The sequence below is a fragment of the Crinia signifera genome, chromosome 1 (assembly GCF_055691185.1).
Source record: "Crinia signifera chromosome 1, ASM5569118v1, whole genome shotgun sequence".
Classification (NCBI taxonomy): Eukaryota; Metazoa; Chordata; class Amphibia; order Anura; family Myobatrachidae; genus Crinia; species Crinia signifera.
Genome location: NC_139217.1, coordinates 95077358 through 95094185, shown reverse-complemented (window position 1 = coordinate 95094185; position 16828 = coordinate 95077358). Strand labels below are relative to the sequence as shown.

The 16828-nt window shown below is 44.2% G+C and overlaps 2 long non-coding RNA genes across 2 annotated transcripts in view; one reads left to right on the top strand and one right to left on the bottom strand.

Annotated features, from left to right (window-relative positions):
* The window catches only part of LOC146058429 (uncharacterized), a 91643-nt gene extending 81210 nt beyond the window's left edge, over positions 1-10433 (bottom strand). Inside the window, exons 1-2 of the long non-coding RNA XR_014469860.1 lie at positions 10138-10433; positions 9411-9491 (exon numbers count right to left, since the gene is read on the bottom strand). This is a non-coding gene — a long non-coding RNA (uncharacterized LOC146058429). The remainder of the gene's footprint in view (positions 1-9410; positions 9492-10137) is intronic.
* Positions 10434-13252: 2819 nt separating this feature from the next.
* On the top strand, positions 13253-14238 carry LOC146026275 (uncharacterized). The gene is made up of 4 exons (XR_014454406.1): positions 13253-13612; positions 13714-13802; positions 13893-13954; positions 14060-14238. It is a non-coding gene; the product is annotated as an uncharacterized LOC146026275 (long non-coding RNA).
* The last annotated feature ends 2590 nt before the right edge of the window (positions 14239-16828 follow it).

Here is a 16828-nt window from a genome sequence, read left to right as displayed (position 1 = left end):
AGACAGCAGCACCTGCTCCCTCATCTTGTCCTCGGCAATCAAGGTATTTTGGGGCCTAGGAGTGCCCATTTCCTGCGACAAGACTGAGGGACCCACCTGCGTTATATCTTACCTGGGCATCGAGATCGACACGATTGCCGGCTGCTGTCGCCTACCGGCCGACAAGGTCAGCAAATTGTTGCTCCTCATACAGGACTGCGCCCCCAGGAAGAAAACCAGGCTTCGCCAGGTTCAGTCCCTGTTGACAGTAGCGCACGCAGGGGGGGTTTCTGAGTACCCAGAAACCCCCCAAGGAGTCTAAGGGCCTTAGGCTGAAAGCTGAGGGTCCCCTCTTTCTATGGGTACAAGAATTTTAAAAATCGGCCCTTGGGAACCGGAGATATCTGACTTCAAAGCAGTGGCCCCCATCCAAGCCTGTTAATTGCTTTTCCCAGTCAGATATTTCAGGTTCTCTCTGACTTAGAGTTTTTCTGAGGGTATATTCCAAAATCTGGGACTCTCCCCCTTTGATGGACACTAGTAGCTTGTCTCTACTATGCCCAGAACCAGAGATATCAGCCTTCCAGCAGCTGGTTACTGCTCCAGCTCCACACACCTGGTATGTAGTTTTATATACTCGTGGGCAGATTGCTCTGCTGAACTCTGATCCTCTAGTCCCCAATACCATTTGGTAGGTGGGATCCTCTAGATTTTAATTCCATTAAAATCTAAGAAATCTATTTCTGGGAACTGGAGATATCTGCAGTCAAGCAAGCTGTCCTCCCACCAGAGAATTATGAATAATAAGCCCACTCCACTATACACCCCTCCTCTGCATATTAAACATCCTCTACCACCCTGGAAGTTATATATCAGGGCCCCTTCATTCAGCCCAATGCCCCTTCTCCCACCCCATCTCCCACCATCTGTGCAGTAAAGGGGTAATAAGTGGAAATTACTGATCCAGGCCCTACATGCTGAGCGGTTGATATAATACCCCCTACCACCCGCGGGACATCAAAGCTTCCCCAACTCCTACCGCTGCAGGATCGGTAGGGGCCCCTATACATTGCTATGCCCAGGGGTCTACACTGCTGTTATGTATGTATATGTATATATATATATATATGTGTGTGTGTGTGTGTGTATATTACTATTATTATTATTTATATACATTTGGTCTATCTATAATAGTTTAACTGACCCGGCATATACTGGGTCACCTATGTGTCCATCTCCATGCTTTTCTCCACCCCTCTGGAAACCCCCTTCTGAAAATCCTGCGTTTGCCACTGTGTTGGGATCCCTTAACTTCGCCTGCCGGGTCATCTCCATGGGGAGGGTCTTTTGTCGCAAGTTGGAACGTGCCACTGCGGGTACACGGGAACCCCATCACCTGGTTAGGCTGACCCGGGAGATACGCGACGACCTCTCAGTCTGGTCCTGGTAAACTTTAACAGGGAACTCATTTGGCCCTCGGAACCCTCCCCTAACGCTAGGCTTCAGCTGTTTACGGATGCAGCAGGGTCCACGGGTTTCGGGGCATTCTTCCAAGGGGATTGGTGCGTCGCCCCATGGCCCCAATCATGGGTAGAGAGGGGTTTCACGGCTAATCTCTTGCTATTAGAGCTGTTCCCCATCATTGTGGCAGTGGAATTATGGGCTCCCTGGTTGGCAAACCAGACCATTGTGTGTAGTTCACGCTATTAACAATCAGCGCACCTCTTTGCCCCCTGCCCTCCGGTTGCTCAGGCATTTGGTACTGCATTGCTTGAAGCATAACATACATTTCATGGCGCGTCATGTTCCGGGGGTCGAGACCAGCATCGCTGACGCTCTGTCTCGGTTCAATTTCGTGAAATTTCACGAATTAGTCCCGACCTTGTCGCCTCTGGGGCTCACTTGTCCATGTTCTGTGTGGCAGATCGTAGAGCAGCCATGATGGGACTAGCCTTGCGATCCCTGGCCCCTTCCACCCGTAGAGCATACGCAGCAGCGCAACAGGACTGGGTGGCATTTCAGAAGGCCCCAGGGAATGGCGGTAAGTCGGTCGAAGACCGTTTGCTGGCATTCGTGTGGGGTCACTATAGCGCAGGCCGGTCAAAATCTGCCATGGCGGCGGCCTTAGCAGGGATAGCTTTCCACGCAAGGCTTAGCGGTGAACAGTATCCCACCAAATCCTTCGTGCTGTCGAAGGCTTTGAAGGGGTGGGCCAAAGAATAGCCAACAGCGGCAGACTCGCGGAAGCCAGTCGACCGGCAGATGCTGCGCAGGTTGATAGCCTGTGTCCAGGGTGTAGCAGAAAACGCTGAGGAGGCGTCACTCTTTCGAGTGGCGTTCTCTTTAGCGTTTTTTGGAGCTTTTAGGGTCAGCGACCTGGTAGCAGCCAACAAGAGGGCCTCTGATTCCGGTTTGCGGTATGAAGACATGGTCTTCAGGGACGATCTAGTCCTATGTAAGCTCCGCCGGTCTAAAACCGATCAGTTGGGCAGAGGCCGCTGGGTGACCCTAAAGACTCAGCCAGAGGGGGACATATGTCCCGTCCAGCTGGCCAGGGCTTATTTGCCTAAGAGGCCTACGGGGCCGACTCAATTCCTTGCGCATGCTGACGCATCGCTGTTAACGCGTTTTCAGTTTAATGCTGTATTTAAGCGTTGTGTGGCTGCGCTGGGTTTGGAGGTCGCCGATTACGGGACGCATCCGTTCCGTATGGGTGCGGCCACCAGCGCAGCAGCGGCGGGACTTCCAGTGAATGCCATACAAGAGCTCGGCCGCTGGAAGTCCTCCGCTTATAAATCTTACATACGTTTAGATACGATTTAGCACGCGCCTGTTGCGCAGGATCCAAAAACGCAGTTTACACTCGGTTTTGGAACGGCAGCGTTCCAGAATCGAGGGTGTGAAGGGAATTTTTTACTTTTTCCTCCGATAGTGGGCTAATTACAATTGGCTCCCCCCCCCCAAGCCCACCGGAGGTTTTTTAAGGTTTTCACCTTCACTTGGGTCCTAGTGTACTAATTTAAGTTGTGTACCACCTGTCCTAACCTTAAGTTGTGTTACAGTACAGTTATATTGATGCTAACAGGTCAGGTTTTCTCTTTTCAGCCCCCTCCCATCCCTCTTTGACTCATGCCACTGTCTGGTTCGTCAGGCATTCCTACATTTTCTGGGCGTGTAAACATCAGCTAGCGGCCAGGGCTCAAGCAGTGTTGAGGGCTAAGTCCGTACATTGGTTTGGGGTCAGGGGACTCAAATGGGATGGTTTGTCGTCCTTGCTTAGCGAGAAGGAGCGGAAGTGGGGCCGCCCCGACGTGTTGGTGATTCACCTAGGGGGTAACGACTTGGGCCAGGGTACCAGCATTGGCCTCATATTGAGGATTGAGGCAGATCTCGGGTCATTAGTCAGCCGTTGGCCTGAGCTACGGATTATTTGGTCCGACATTGTTCCTCGATTTAATTGGAGAGGTTGCTGGGATCCCAAGGCTTTGGAAAAGATTAAGTGTAAGGTGAGTTTTGCGGTTTCCAAAGTTGTATCATCATTGGGCGGCATCGCCGTCAGGCACCCTTCTTTACTCCGGGAGTCCCCTTCCTTTTACAGGAGGGATGGAGTGCATTATCAGACCCAGGCATGACAGTTCTTCTTCAGGACCTGTTTAGAGTTTTCGGTTAGGGGTTTTTTGTTCTGTTTAGGTCTAAGCATAGGCTATTGTTAGGGTTGGCGGGCGGCGGTTCTATAAGTAATTGCTTTTAGTGGCAATTTTTGAACCTAGCTGTGGCGGGAGGGCCCTCTCGACCAGCGGTCAAGTTTGAAGTGCAGGAGGTCACTGTGCGGTATTGCCACCCTCTGCCAGGAAGGCTGGTGAGTCCTGCCCCCGAGGGGGGACGATGGCCACTTACTAGAACTGTCCTCACCATGCAATAGGAGGATTGGTAAGACCGTCACAGTGCAGGCTGTGTTTCGAATTCAATGGGGGCGGTTCATCGCCCTGGTTACAAGTTGGGGCGTTGCAGTCGCTGCCATTGGTAACGTTTGTGACTTAGCTGGTCTACAAGCGCTCTCCTAGCCATCCCTTTCAATAGGGTCATACCAGCAATAAATACTATTGACCTTTAAACTTATGCAGTTGTTGTCTGCGTGTTTATTTTTAGATAAGGTGTCCGTGTGAGTTATTTCTAGGGGTAATCAGTTTTATGTTAAGGTAAAGGTCAAGCGCAATAATCCAATAGGCGCCTTAATGCACCAGTAGACTGAAAGCATTTTTCTATGTACACAAAACATCTCGATTGCAGTATCCTGAAAGAAGCCTTTTAAAACCTAAATGGCTACTACTAGAGTAAAATAACTTCATGTGATTTCTAATACCTTAATTGGTGCCTTAATGTGGGGACTAGCAACATTCTACTGCTCGGAAATAAAATCGTCTTTATTTATTTATTCATTATTTGAGGTATTAAAAGCACTATTAAAAATCTCTTCACATGAATGCAACACAGTATAAATGGCTTCGCTTAATATAAATGGGGAACCACTGTATACAGCACACAAAGAAAGTAAAGTAAAAATCACCTGTTGTTTAGTTCAGTCAGTTCTATAAAACCCATTTACAGTAAAGGCCAGTTTTCATTTAGTATTGAACTTTACTTTATAAATCTGTGAATGTTACAAGTTGTCATTGCTATTATTTATATATATATATATATATATATATATATATATATATATATATATATATATATAAGTTGCGGAAGAATTGCGGCACTCAAAGGGTCTTGTAAATAATATATATATATATTTCATATAGACTCCGGCACTCCACTTTATGCACTGCCAAGCAGGGGCGGATCCAGGATAAAATGACAGGGGGGGCACCATGATAATAGAGGGTTTAGGTGGGGGAGGGCCAGTGTTAGTGGTGCCAGTGTACATGCTAAGAGATCGGCAGAGAGAGGGTGGCAATAGGATTAAAAATAGGCCCTGGCATTTAAAGTGCACAGGCCCACCATGGCAACAAAAGTGAAGGGTGTAGTTGTGCGTGCGCCGAAGGCGCGCTCTGGAAAAGGGGGTGTGGCCACTCAACAGGGGGCATGTCCTTGAGTGTAGTGTACAACACCATATACAACTTCTACACATTATGCAACAAAATACTAGACCCCATTATACTTGCCCATTACACATGATGCCAAATGGAATGAGCCAAAATTCAAACAATGCCACATGGATTGTGTCAAAATTCACATAATGCCACACGGATTGAGACAAAATTTACATAATAACACACGGATTGTGTCAAAATTCACATAATGCCACACGGATTGAGCCAAAATTTACATAATAACACACGGATTGAGCCAAAATTCACATAATGCCAAATGGATTGAGCCAAAATTCACATAATGCCAAATGGATTGAGCCAAAATTCACATAATGCCACATGGATTGTGTCAAAATTCACATAATGCCACATGGATTGAGCCAAATTCATAAAATGCCAAATGGATTGAGCCAAAATTCACATAATGCCACATGGATTGAGCCAAAATTCACATAATGCCACACGGATTGAGCCAAAATTCACATAATGCCACACGGATTGAGCCCAAATTCACATAATGCCACACGGATTGAGACAAAATTCACATAATGCCACATGGATTGAGCCAGAATTCACATAATGCCACACAGATTAAGACAAAATTCATAAACATGGACATTGTCTACCAAAGGCGCGCATTAAACATTTACACCATAATGTCCATTGCACGTTAAGTTACACAGCATGATGTCCATTATGTATTATGCCAAACACCATAATGCCTATTAAAAATTATGCTACATACAGTAAGTGCTGCTTATCTACATGCTCATTGCCAAGGGTTCCATGCTCATTGCTAGAGATTCCATGCTCGTTGTCATGTGGGATTACATGCTCATTGCCAACGGGGAATACATGCTCGTGGTAAATGGGGGACAGCCGCCGCCAGGCAGAAGTGATAGCCACTGACAGTGGCAGAGCCTGGCTGTATTCCGAGCACTGCAGGTCCCAGCTATTTGAAATAATACCCATTTCACACCAGAAAATGCGTTCCCAGGTTGGCCCCTTTTACACCAGCCTAGTCCCTGCATTTTCTGGTGTGAGGGGGAGAGAAAACCACCCCTCCCCAACTTTAACCAGTTATCTCATTTAACCGGCTATATCTTCGGAACTAACTGACCCATTTACATGAGACAAGTATCATATTGAAGAACTTTTGAGTGGGCTTTGAATGATTTTGGTCCAGTGAAACTGGAACGTTTGGTTCCAGAGTAATCTGCCCTCAAAAAACATGAACAGCCATGAAATTACATTTCAAAAAAATAAAAAAATGCTATATCTCTGGAACCGATTGACCGATATGGACCATCCTGGTATCATATTGAAGGACCAGCGATTTGGAATTGAATGACTTCAACCACAAGCTCCTGTGATGCCAGGGGGGGAACTGGCAGCCGTCGGAACCGGGTGGGGGTCGGAATTGACGGGTCCCATATTATCCTATGGGGGAAAAATGTTACAGCTTTGCCTGGCGATATCTCCGGTTCCCAGGGGGCTAGAGACATGGGGCTGGGCTCGTTGAATGACAGGGGGGGCACGTGCCCAGGTGCCCCCCCCCCTGAATCCGCCACTGCTGCCAAGCAATCTTAGACCCGGTGCCATCCACAAAGACTTGTAAGGTCCCAATGCATTCCTATAGCAAATGAAGCGGCACTCACGGATTTCCTTCTGTTCAAAACATGCAGTTTATTGCATACTGGTCATCCTACATATTTCCAGCCGTAGCCCGTCCTCAGGGATCAGTGATCCCTGAGGACAGGCTACGCTCGAAACATGTAGGATAGGCATATTCAAACTATGGCCCTCCATGCCTTGCCACCGTTTTGCTACATTTTCTGGGCGTGTAAACATCAGCTAGCGGCCAGGGCTCAAGCAGTGTTGAGGGCTAAGTCCTTACATTTGTTTTGAGTCAGAGGACTCAAGTGGGATGGTTTGTCGTCCTTGCTTAGCGAGAAGGAGCGGAAGTGGGGCCGCCCCGACGTGTTGGTGATTCACCTAGGGGGTAACGACTTGGGCCAGGGTACCAGCATTGGCCTCATATTGAGGATTGAGGCAGACCTCGGGTCATTAGTCAGCCGTTGGCCTGAGCTACGGATTATTTGGTCCGACATTGTTCCTCGATTTAATTGGAGAGGTTGCTGGGATCCCAAGGCTTTGGAAAAGATTAGGCGTAAGGTGAGTTTTGCAGTTTCCAAAGCTGTATCATCATTGGGCGGCATCGCCGTCAGGCACCCTTCTTTAGTCCGGGAGTCCCCTTCCTTTTACAGGAGGGATGGAGTGCATTATCAGACCCAGGCATGACAGTTCTTCTTCAGGACCTGTTTAGAGTTTTCGGTTAGGGGGTTTTTGTTCTGTTTAGGTCTAAGCATAGGCTATTGTTAGGGTTGGCGGGTGGCGGTTCTATAAGTAATTGCCTTTAGTGGCAATTTTTTAACCTAGCTGTGGCGGGGAGGCACTCTCGACCAGCGGTCAAGTTTGAAGTGCAGGAGGTCACTGTGCGGTATTGCCACCCTCTGCCAGGAAGGCTGGTGAGTCCTGCCCCCGAGGGGGGACGATGGCCACTTACTAGAACTGTCCTTACCATGCAATAGGAGGATTGGTAAGACCGTCACAGTGCAGGCTGTGTTTCGAATTCAATGGGGGCGGTTCATCGCCCTGGTTACAAGTTGGGGCGTTGCAGTCGCTGCCATTGGTAACGTTTGTGACTTAGCTGGTCTACAAGCGCTCTCCTGGCCATCCCTTTCAATAGGGTCATACCAGCAATAAATACTGTTGACCTTTAAACTTATGCAGTTGTTGTCTGCGTGTTTATTTTTAGATAAGGTGTCCGTGTGAGTTATTTCTAGGGGTAATCAGTTTTATGTTAAGGTAAAGGTCAAGCGCAATAATCCAATAGGCTCCTTAATGCACCAGTAGACTGAAAGCATTTTTCTATGTACACAAAATATCTTGATTGCAGTATCCTGAAAGAAGCCTTTTAAAACCTAAATGGCTACTACTAGAGTAAAATAACTTCATGTGATTTCTAATACCTTAATTGGTGCCTTAATGTGGGGACTAGCAACATTCTACTGCTCGGAAATAAAATCGTCTTTATTTATTTATTCATTATTTGAGGTATTAAAAGCACTATTAAAAATCTCTTCACATGAATGCAACACAGTATAAATGGCTTCACTTAATATAAATGGGGAACCACTGTATACAGCACACAAAGAAAGTAAAGTAAAAATCACATGTTGTTTAGTTCAGTCAGTTCTATAAAACCCATTTACAGTAAAGGCCAGTTTTCATTTAGTATTGAACTTTACTTTATAAATCTGTGAATGTTACAAGTTGTCATTGCTATTATTTATATATATATATATATATATATATATATATATATATATACAAGAAAAAAGAATTTATCGGAGAGCGCTGGACTTAGTACCACCTAGTCAATTATACACTGGTTACTGAATGAAACACCAATCACATTTCATTTGACAGTACTTTGTCCCCTTCCAGAATGATACGTGAGATTCGTTCAAGATTGAAGTTCTTTATTAAAAACCCAACGCGTTTCGTCAGAACGACTTCATCAGGGGTGTGACTAAAAGTGGTACAGAAAGGAAAAACGGGGCATACTATATGTATTACAGTACATAATATCGATAGTGATACAGAAATGTACAAACAGTTTACAAAATATACATACCAAAAAGATTAATTTATTAGGCCTGCACGGCAATTAATATTTCATTTACGACAACGTAAAATCTAAAATATTAAAAATGATAAAAATCAATGAATATATGAGAAAGAGCAAGCAAGAGGATATCATAACTGGCAGGAGACTGAATTACATACCAGTAATGTGGTGGATAAGAGAGAAGCCAATTCGGCTTAATAATTAATTCCTGTGGGGATACGGTCCTTCAATGGTGGGCTCACAGGGCCTGAAAGTGTTAAATCACCACTGTATTAAAATCTCGATAGAATATAATTTACAAAGATTAGGAGTTTTTGTATATAGAAGAGAGATAACCTAATTACATACCAATCCGGTGATAGATTGGGGGAACCCCGTCTGGTTCAGTTTGTCCAAAAATTACTGTAGTATTGAGGTCTTCAGATATCGGGCTCACAAGGCCAATAAAGAGATGGATTTTAAGGGAAGCCAATCCGGCCTATGTTGTCTGTAAGCGTGAAACCATTGAATATTAGGCTCGCCAGGCCTGAAAGTGTTAAATCACCTCTGTATTATAATGTGGATGTAATTACAATTTTTCATACATATATAAAAAGTGGGGGGTGGGTAAGTATAGAGGTGGTATTAGAACCATCCACACCTACCGTATTCATACGAATGGACTTTTTAGATCCAATAGAAAAAAGGGGAGGGGTCCAGATGTGAATTACACCTCTCAAAATCACCTAAAGAAATAAAGTAAAAAAGATAAGGGATTCCAAGGACCAGTAACATGGATCCCAATTGTCAACAATTCCTTTATATAATGGCAGTTAGGTGCACTCTATGCCAATCAATAAGCTTCTTATCATGAAGACAAATTAATAGACGGTATCCCGTGTGCATGCATGTATTTATCTCAGTCATGGGATGACAACCAATGTGCATATAAATATTCCATGAATTCATCATAGATGCATAATGGTAGTGAGCCTATGGTGTTCTGTCAAATTTATAAAAGTCATTCATTTCTACACAATATGTTCAGTCTATGGTCATATTCCATGAATTCATCATAGATGCATAATGGTAGTGAGCCTATGGTGTTCTGTCAAATTTATAAAAGTCATTCATTTCTACACAATATGTTCAGTCTATGGTACATCAGGGCTAGATTTTTCAATGCAGACTCTGCAAGCTGATACATCATATAAAGCAGTAACACATGTTGTTCTAAACAGAGCTACTCCTTTGGTCTAAGGCACAATAGGTATTCCATGGTAGATTTTAAATGCAGACTCTATGTGAGTCGAAGAGTATACAGAATGCAAGATAGTGACACATATGCTTCTATACAAAGTAACAACATCTACTCTGAAGGTATGCACTCACCACAGTGTAGTATAAATCCCAAGCTCCTTCACTGGCTGATAGTAATTGCCTAGTGAGCTATGGAGCATTTTTATAGGAAAATGTGACCAGACTCACTTCCGGTTCTAATTGTTACAGGATGGTGTTAGTGAGACGTGATTATATGTTTCTAACTATAGGGGAAGGACATCCAGTACCCGATTCTGCCTATTTAAATGTAGTCACGATTAAGGCCATAGTGATGTGCTAATATAGCTCATATCTGCAGTGGAACGCACGCCCGCCGCTGTGCGTTCCACCCAGCTATTTCCTGTGTGTCTTAGTCTTAGTCTAAATCCGTCCCCGCTGATCCCTGAGGACAGTTCCGCCGGGTATGTGATATTAGCTAGTAGGTTAGTATTATAGGGGAGCGTCATGGAACGCACGCCCGTCGTTGTGCGTTCCACTTAGCTACTTCCCGTATAATTGGAGATGTATAAGGCTTAATCAGTCCCTGCTAGTCCCGGAGAGTAATACCGCCGGGTGCATAATACTTAAAAGGAGGTGCACATCCCTACGTGGTATTTTGGAACGCACCACCATGAGCCAAGTCTCAGCTAATATCTCATTAAGATTGGCACACACTTCTCCTAAGTTATCCCACTGAGAATTAAAAAAAAAAAAAATAATAAGTTTAACTCCATATACTATAATAGTCTAGCATATTAGTATAAATAACAGCGAAGGTGCTTTATATGGCACTCCAAGGGTTACCAGCACATTCACTTTCAAGGGGTTAATATAGATGTCAGATTATTTCTAGGATGGTAATATATACACCCGAGTGAACACATCTCTAGTACCAGTAGAGATGACCTTAACATATGGAACTACTATGTGGAACGCACAACGGCTGGCATGCGTTCCAAAATACCACGTAGGGATGTGCACCTCCTTTTAAGTATTATGCACCCGGCGGTATTACTCTCCGGGACTAGCAGGGACTGATTAAGCCTTATACATCTCCAATTATACGGGAAGTAGCTAAGTGGAACGCACAACGACGGGCGTGCGTTCCATGACGCTCCCCTATAATACTAACCTACTAGCTAATATCACATACCCGGCGGAACTGTCCTCCGGGATCAGCGGGAACGGATTTAGCCATGCACAAGACTAAGGCCCTCATTCAGGTTCATGCGCTCGCATGCACATTCGCAAGCACTCTTACGGAAAAAACCACACGCACGCATCGGGCGAAGGCACGCCTACAGTGCTTGCGAAATCATTCGCACGCAACCATACTAAGAAGGGGGGTGGTCTATCATTGCGCGTACGTGTAACTGGTCGCACGCACCCACACATTTGCGCACGCACACTCACCTCAAGCTGCTAACGAACATGCTCTACTCCCCAAATGTTAGCAAACCAAATACTAGTATGCACATGTGTTGTGTTGTAAAGGAAGTATCTGATATCTATGTTGCATGTGAGGTGACACATGTCGACTAATGTTGACAGGGGCAACATGCTAAATATAGCAGAGTAGAAATGACAATAGTGGTGGTATGTTACATAAGGCAAATTTATAAGGGTGGGATTTGTTTGGTTTTAGCGCATTGGTTTGGTCAAAATAACTTTAGCAACAGAAGTTGTTTGTATATGCTAACACTTGATTGCTGGTAGTATGCAATCAGAAGTTGTGCTGAGGTAATTGTCTCATGAAATCAACCATGTATTGGTGTCAATAGTGTGCAGGTGCCATTGATTTACCCATTGATTTAGCCATTTTGTGCGTGTGTTTTCTCCGTACGAATGAGCACATTACAAGGAGCAAGGTGTGCGAAACTAAAAACCTGCTTTGAGCTGGCGAAAAGTTTTGCAATGGAGGGGAACAATCCCTCTTGCACTCATGCGAAAGCACTCCCACCACTCATAGTGAACGCCCATGTGTACGCCCATGTGTACGCCCACTTTTGCTCATTATAATGGTCGCGCCCATGCTAACGCCCACTGCACGCCTACTACCGATGCACTCATTCGCACGGAGAAGTCTCCGCGAAAGTTTGCTTGCAAGTATTTTTTCATTACATTGCACATGCGCAGTGCGCTAGCTGCACATGCGCAATGGGGGTAGCAGGGTGAAACGTGCGAATTCGCATGTGTACGCGCCAATGTGAATAAGGGCCTAAGACACACAGGAAATAGCTGGGTGGAACGCACAGCGGCGGGCGTGCGTTCCACTGCAGATATGAGCTATATTAGCACATCACTATGGCCTTAATCGTGACTACATTTAAATAGGCAGAATCGGGTACTGGATGTCCTTCCCCTATAGTTAGAAACATATAATCACGTCTCACTAACACCATCCTGTAACAATTAGAACCGGAAGTGAGTCTGGTCACATTTTCCTATAAAAATGCTCAATAGCTCACTAGGCAATTACTATCAGCCAGTGAAGGAGCTTGGGATTTATACTACACTGTGGTGAGTGCATACCTTCAGAGTAGATGTTGTTACTTTGTATAGAAGCATATGTGTCACTATCTTGCATTCTGTATACTCTTCAACTCACATAGAGTCTGCATTTAAAATCTACATTGGAATACCTATTGTGCCTTAGACCAAAGGAGTAGCTCTGTTTAGAACAACATGTGTTACTGCTTTATATGATGTATCAGCTTGCAGAGTCTGCATTGAAAAATCTAGCCCTGATGTACCATAGACTGAACATATTGTGTAGAAATGAATGACTTTTATAAATTTGACAGAACACCATAGGCTCACTACCATTATGCATCTATGATGAATTCATGGAATATGACCATAGACTGAACATATTGTGTAGAAATGAATGACTTTTATAAATTTGACAGAACACCATAGGCTCACTACCATTATGCATCTATGATGAATTCATGGAATATTTATATGCACATTGGTTGTCATCCCATGACTGAGATAAATACATGCATGCACACGGGATACCGTCTATTAATTTGTCTTCATGATAAGACGCTTATTGATTGGCATAGAGTGCACCTAACTGCCATTATATAAAGGAATTGTTGACAATTGGGATCCATGCTACTGGTCCTTGAAATCCCTTATCTTTTTGACTTTATTTCTTTAGGTGATTTTGAGAGGTGTCATTCACATCTGGACCCCTCCCCTTTTTTCTATTGGATCTAAAAAGTCCATTCGTATGAATACGGTAGGTGTGGATGGTTCTAATACCACCTCTATACTTACCCACCCCCCCCCCACTTTTTATATATGTATGAAAAATTGTAATTACATCCACATAATAATACAGAGGTGATTTAACACTTTCAGGCCTGGCGAGCCTAATATTCAATGGTTTCACACTTACAGACAAAATAGGCCGGATTGGCTTCCCTTAAAATCCATCTCTTTATTGGCCTTGTGAGCCCGATATCTGAAGACCTCAATACTACAGTAATTTTCGGACAAACTGAACCAGACGGGGTTCCCCCAATCTATCACCGGATTGGTATGTAATTAGGTTATCTCTCTTCTATATACAAAAACTCCTAATCTTTGTAAATTATATTCTATCGAGATTTTAATACAGTGGTGATTTAACACTTTCAGGCGCTGTGAGCCCACCATTGAAGGACCGTATCCCCACAGGAATTAATTATTAAGCCGAATTGGCTTCCCTCTTATCCACCACATTACTGGTATGTAATTCAGTCACCTGCCAGTTATGATATCCTCTTGCTTGCTCTGTCTCATATATTCATTGATTTTTATAATTTTTAATATTTTAGATTTTACGTTGTCGTGAATGAAATATTAATTGCCGTGCAGGCCTAATAAATTAACCTTTTTGGTATGTATATTTTGTAAACTGTTTGTACATTTCTGTATCACTATCGATATTATGTACTGTAATACTTATAGTACACCCCGTTTTTCCTTTCTGTACCACTTTTAGTCACACCCCTGATGAAGTCTTCTGACGAAACGCGTTGGGTTTTTAATAAAGAACTTCAATCTTGAACGAATCTCAAGTATCATTCTGGAAGGGGACAAAGAACTGTCAAATGAAATGTGATTGGTGTTTCATTCAGTAACCAGTGTATAATTGACTAGGTGGTACTAAGTCCAGCGCTCTCCGATAAATTCTTTTTTCTTGTATCTTTGTTGTTAGACTCTCACTAACAGGGGAGCCTTATCGGAGTAGCAGCTATTAATCGATCCTTTAGCGCAATACGTAGGCCTGATTGTATCTTTATATATATATATATATATATATATATATATATGTTGCGGAAGAATTGCGGCACTCAAAGGGTCTTGTAAATAATATATATATATATTTCATATAGACTCCGGCACTCCACTTTATGCACTGCCAAGCAATCTCAGACCCGGTGCCATCCACAAAGACTTGTAAGGTCCCAATACATTCCTATAGCAAATGAAGCGGCACTCACGGATTTCCTTCTGTTCAAAACGTGCAGTTTATTGCATACTGGTCATCCTACATGTTTCCAGCCGTAGCCCGTCCTCAGGGATCAGTGATCCCTGAGGACGGGCTACGCTCGAAACATGTAGGACAGGCATGTTCAAACTATGGCCCTCCATGCCTTGCCACCGTTTTGCTACATTTTCTGGGCGTGTAAACATCAGCTAGCGGCCGGGGCTCAAGCAGTGTTGAGGGCTAAGTCCGTACATTGGTTTGGGGTCAGGGGACTCAAGTGGGATGGTTTGTCGTCCTTGCTTAGCGAGAAGGAGCGGAAGTGGGGCCGCCCCAACGTGTTGGTGATTCACCTAGGGGGTAACGACTTGGGCCAGGGTACCAGCATTGGCCTCATATTGAGGATTGAGGCAGATCTCGGGTCATTAGTCAGCCGTTGGCCTGAGCTATGGATTATTTGGTCCGACATTGTTCCTCGATTTAATTGGAGAGGTTGCTGGGATCCTAAGGCTTTGGAAAAGATTAGGCGTAAGGTGAGTTTTGCGGTTTCCAAAGTTGTATCATCATTGGGCGGCATCGCCGTCAGGCACCCTTCTTTAGTCCGGGAGTCCCCTTCCTTTTACAGGAGGGATGGAGTGCATTATCAGACTCAGGCATGACAGTTCTTCTTCAGGACCTGTTTAGAGTTTTCGGTTAGGGGTTTTTTGTTCTGTTTAGGTCTAAGCATAGGCTATTGTTAGGGTTGGCGGGCGGCGGTTCTATAAGTAATTGCCTTTAGTGGCAATTTTTGAACCTAGCTGTGGCGGGAGGGCACTCTCGACCAGCGGTCAAGTTTGAAGTGCAGGAGGTCACTGTGCGGTATTGCCACCATCTGCCAGGAAGGCTGGTGAGTCCTGCTCCCGAGGGGGGACGATGGCCACTTACTAGAACTGTCCTTACCATGCACTAGGAGGATTGGTAAGACCGTCACAGTGCAGGCTGTGTTTCGATTTCAATGGGGGCAGTTCATCGCCCTGGTTACAAGTTGGGGCGTTGCAGTCGCTGCCATTGGTAACGTTTGTGACTTAGCTGGTCTACAAGCGCTCTCCTGGCCATCCCTTTCAATAGGTTCATACCAGCAATAAATACTGTTGACCTTTAAACTTATGCAGTTGTTGTCTGCGTGTTTATTTTTAGATAAGGTGTCCGTGTGAGTTATTTCTAGGGGTAATCAGTTTTATGTTAAGGTAAAGCGCAATAATCCAATAGGCGCCTTAATGCACCAGTAGACTGAAAGCATTTTTCTATGTACACAAAACATCTTGATTGCAGTATCCTAAAAGAAGCCTTTTAAAACCTAAATGGCTACTACTAGAGTAAAATAACTTCATGTGATTTCTAATACCTTAATTGGTGCCTTAATGTGGGGACTAGCAACATTCTACTGCTCGGAAATAAAATCGTCTTTAGTTATTTATTCATTATTTGAGGTATTAAAAGCACTATTAAAAATCTCTTCACATGAATGCAACACAGTATAAATGGCTTCGCTTAATATAAATGGGGAACCACTGTATACAGCACACAAAGAAAGTAAAGTAAAAATCACCTGTTGTTTAGTTCAGTCAGTTCTATAAAACCCATTTACAGTAAAGGCCAGTTTCATTTAGTATTGAACTTTACTTTATAAATCTGTGAATGTTACAAGTTATCATTGCTATTATTTATATATATATATATATATATATATATATATATATATATATATATATATATATATATATATATAAAATATACAGGAAAGAGAGGTGCGCCTCATAGTGCAGGTAAAAGACTTTTTTTAATGATACATATAAAATGAATCCAGGTATATACAGACAATTGCTCGTACCATATATAAAATCACTGTGGGCTGATTACCACATGATATAAACAATACCCAAGGCAAAGCAGCTCCTCTCACGCCAAGGACGTCTTCAGGACAGGTAGTGGGTGCAGACGCTGGATTGCGCCGCAGGAACCAACCGCACAAGCCGACGGAAAGGCAGGTAAGCCGGAGAGATGCCAGGGGGTGGACAAGACGGGTGTCACAAGCCACTTGGCTTGTGACACCCGTCTTGTCCACCCCCTGGCATCTCTCCGGCTTACCTGCCTTTCCGTCGGCTTGTGCGGTTGGTTCCTGCGGCGCAATCCAGCGTCTGCACCCACTACCTGTCCTGAAGACGTCCTTGGCGTGAGAGGAGCTGCTTTGCCTTGGGTATTGTTTATATCATGTGGTAATCAGCCCACAGTGATTTTATATAT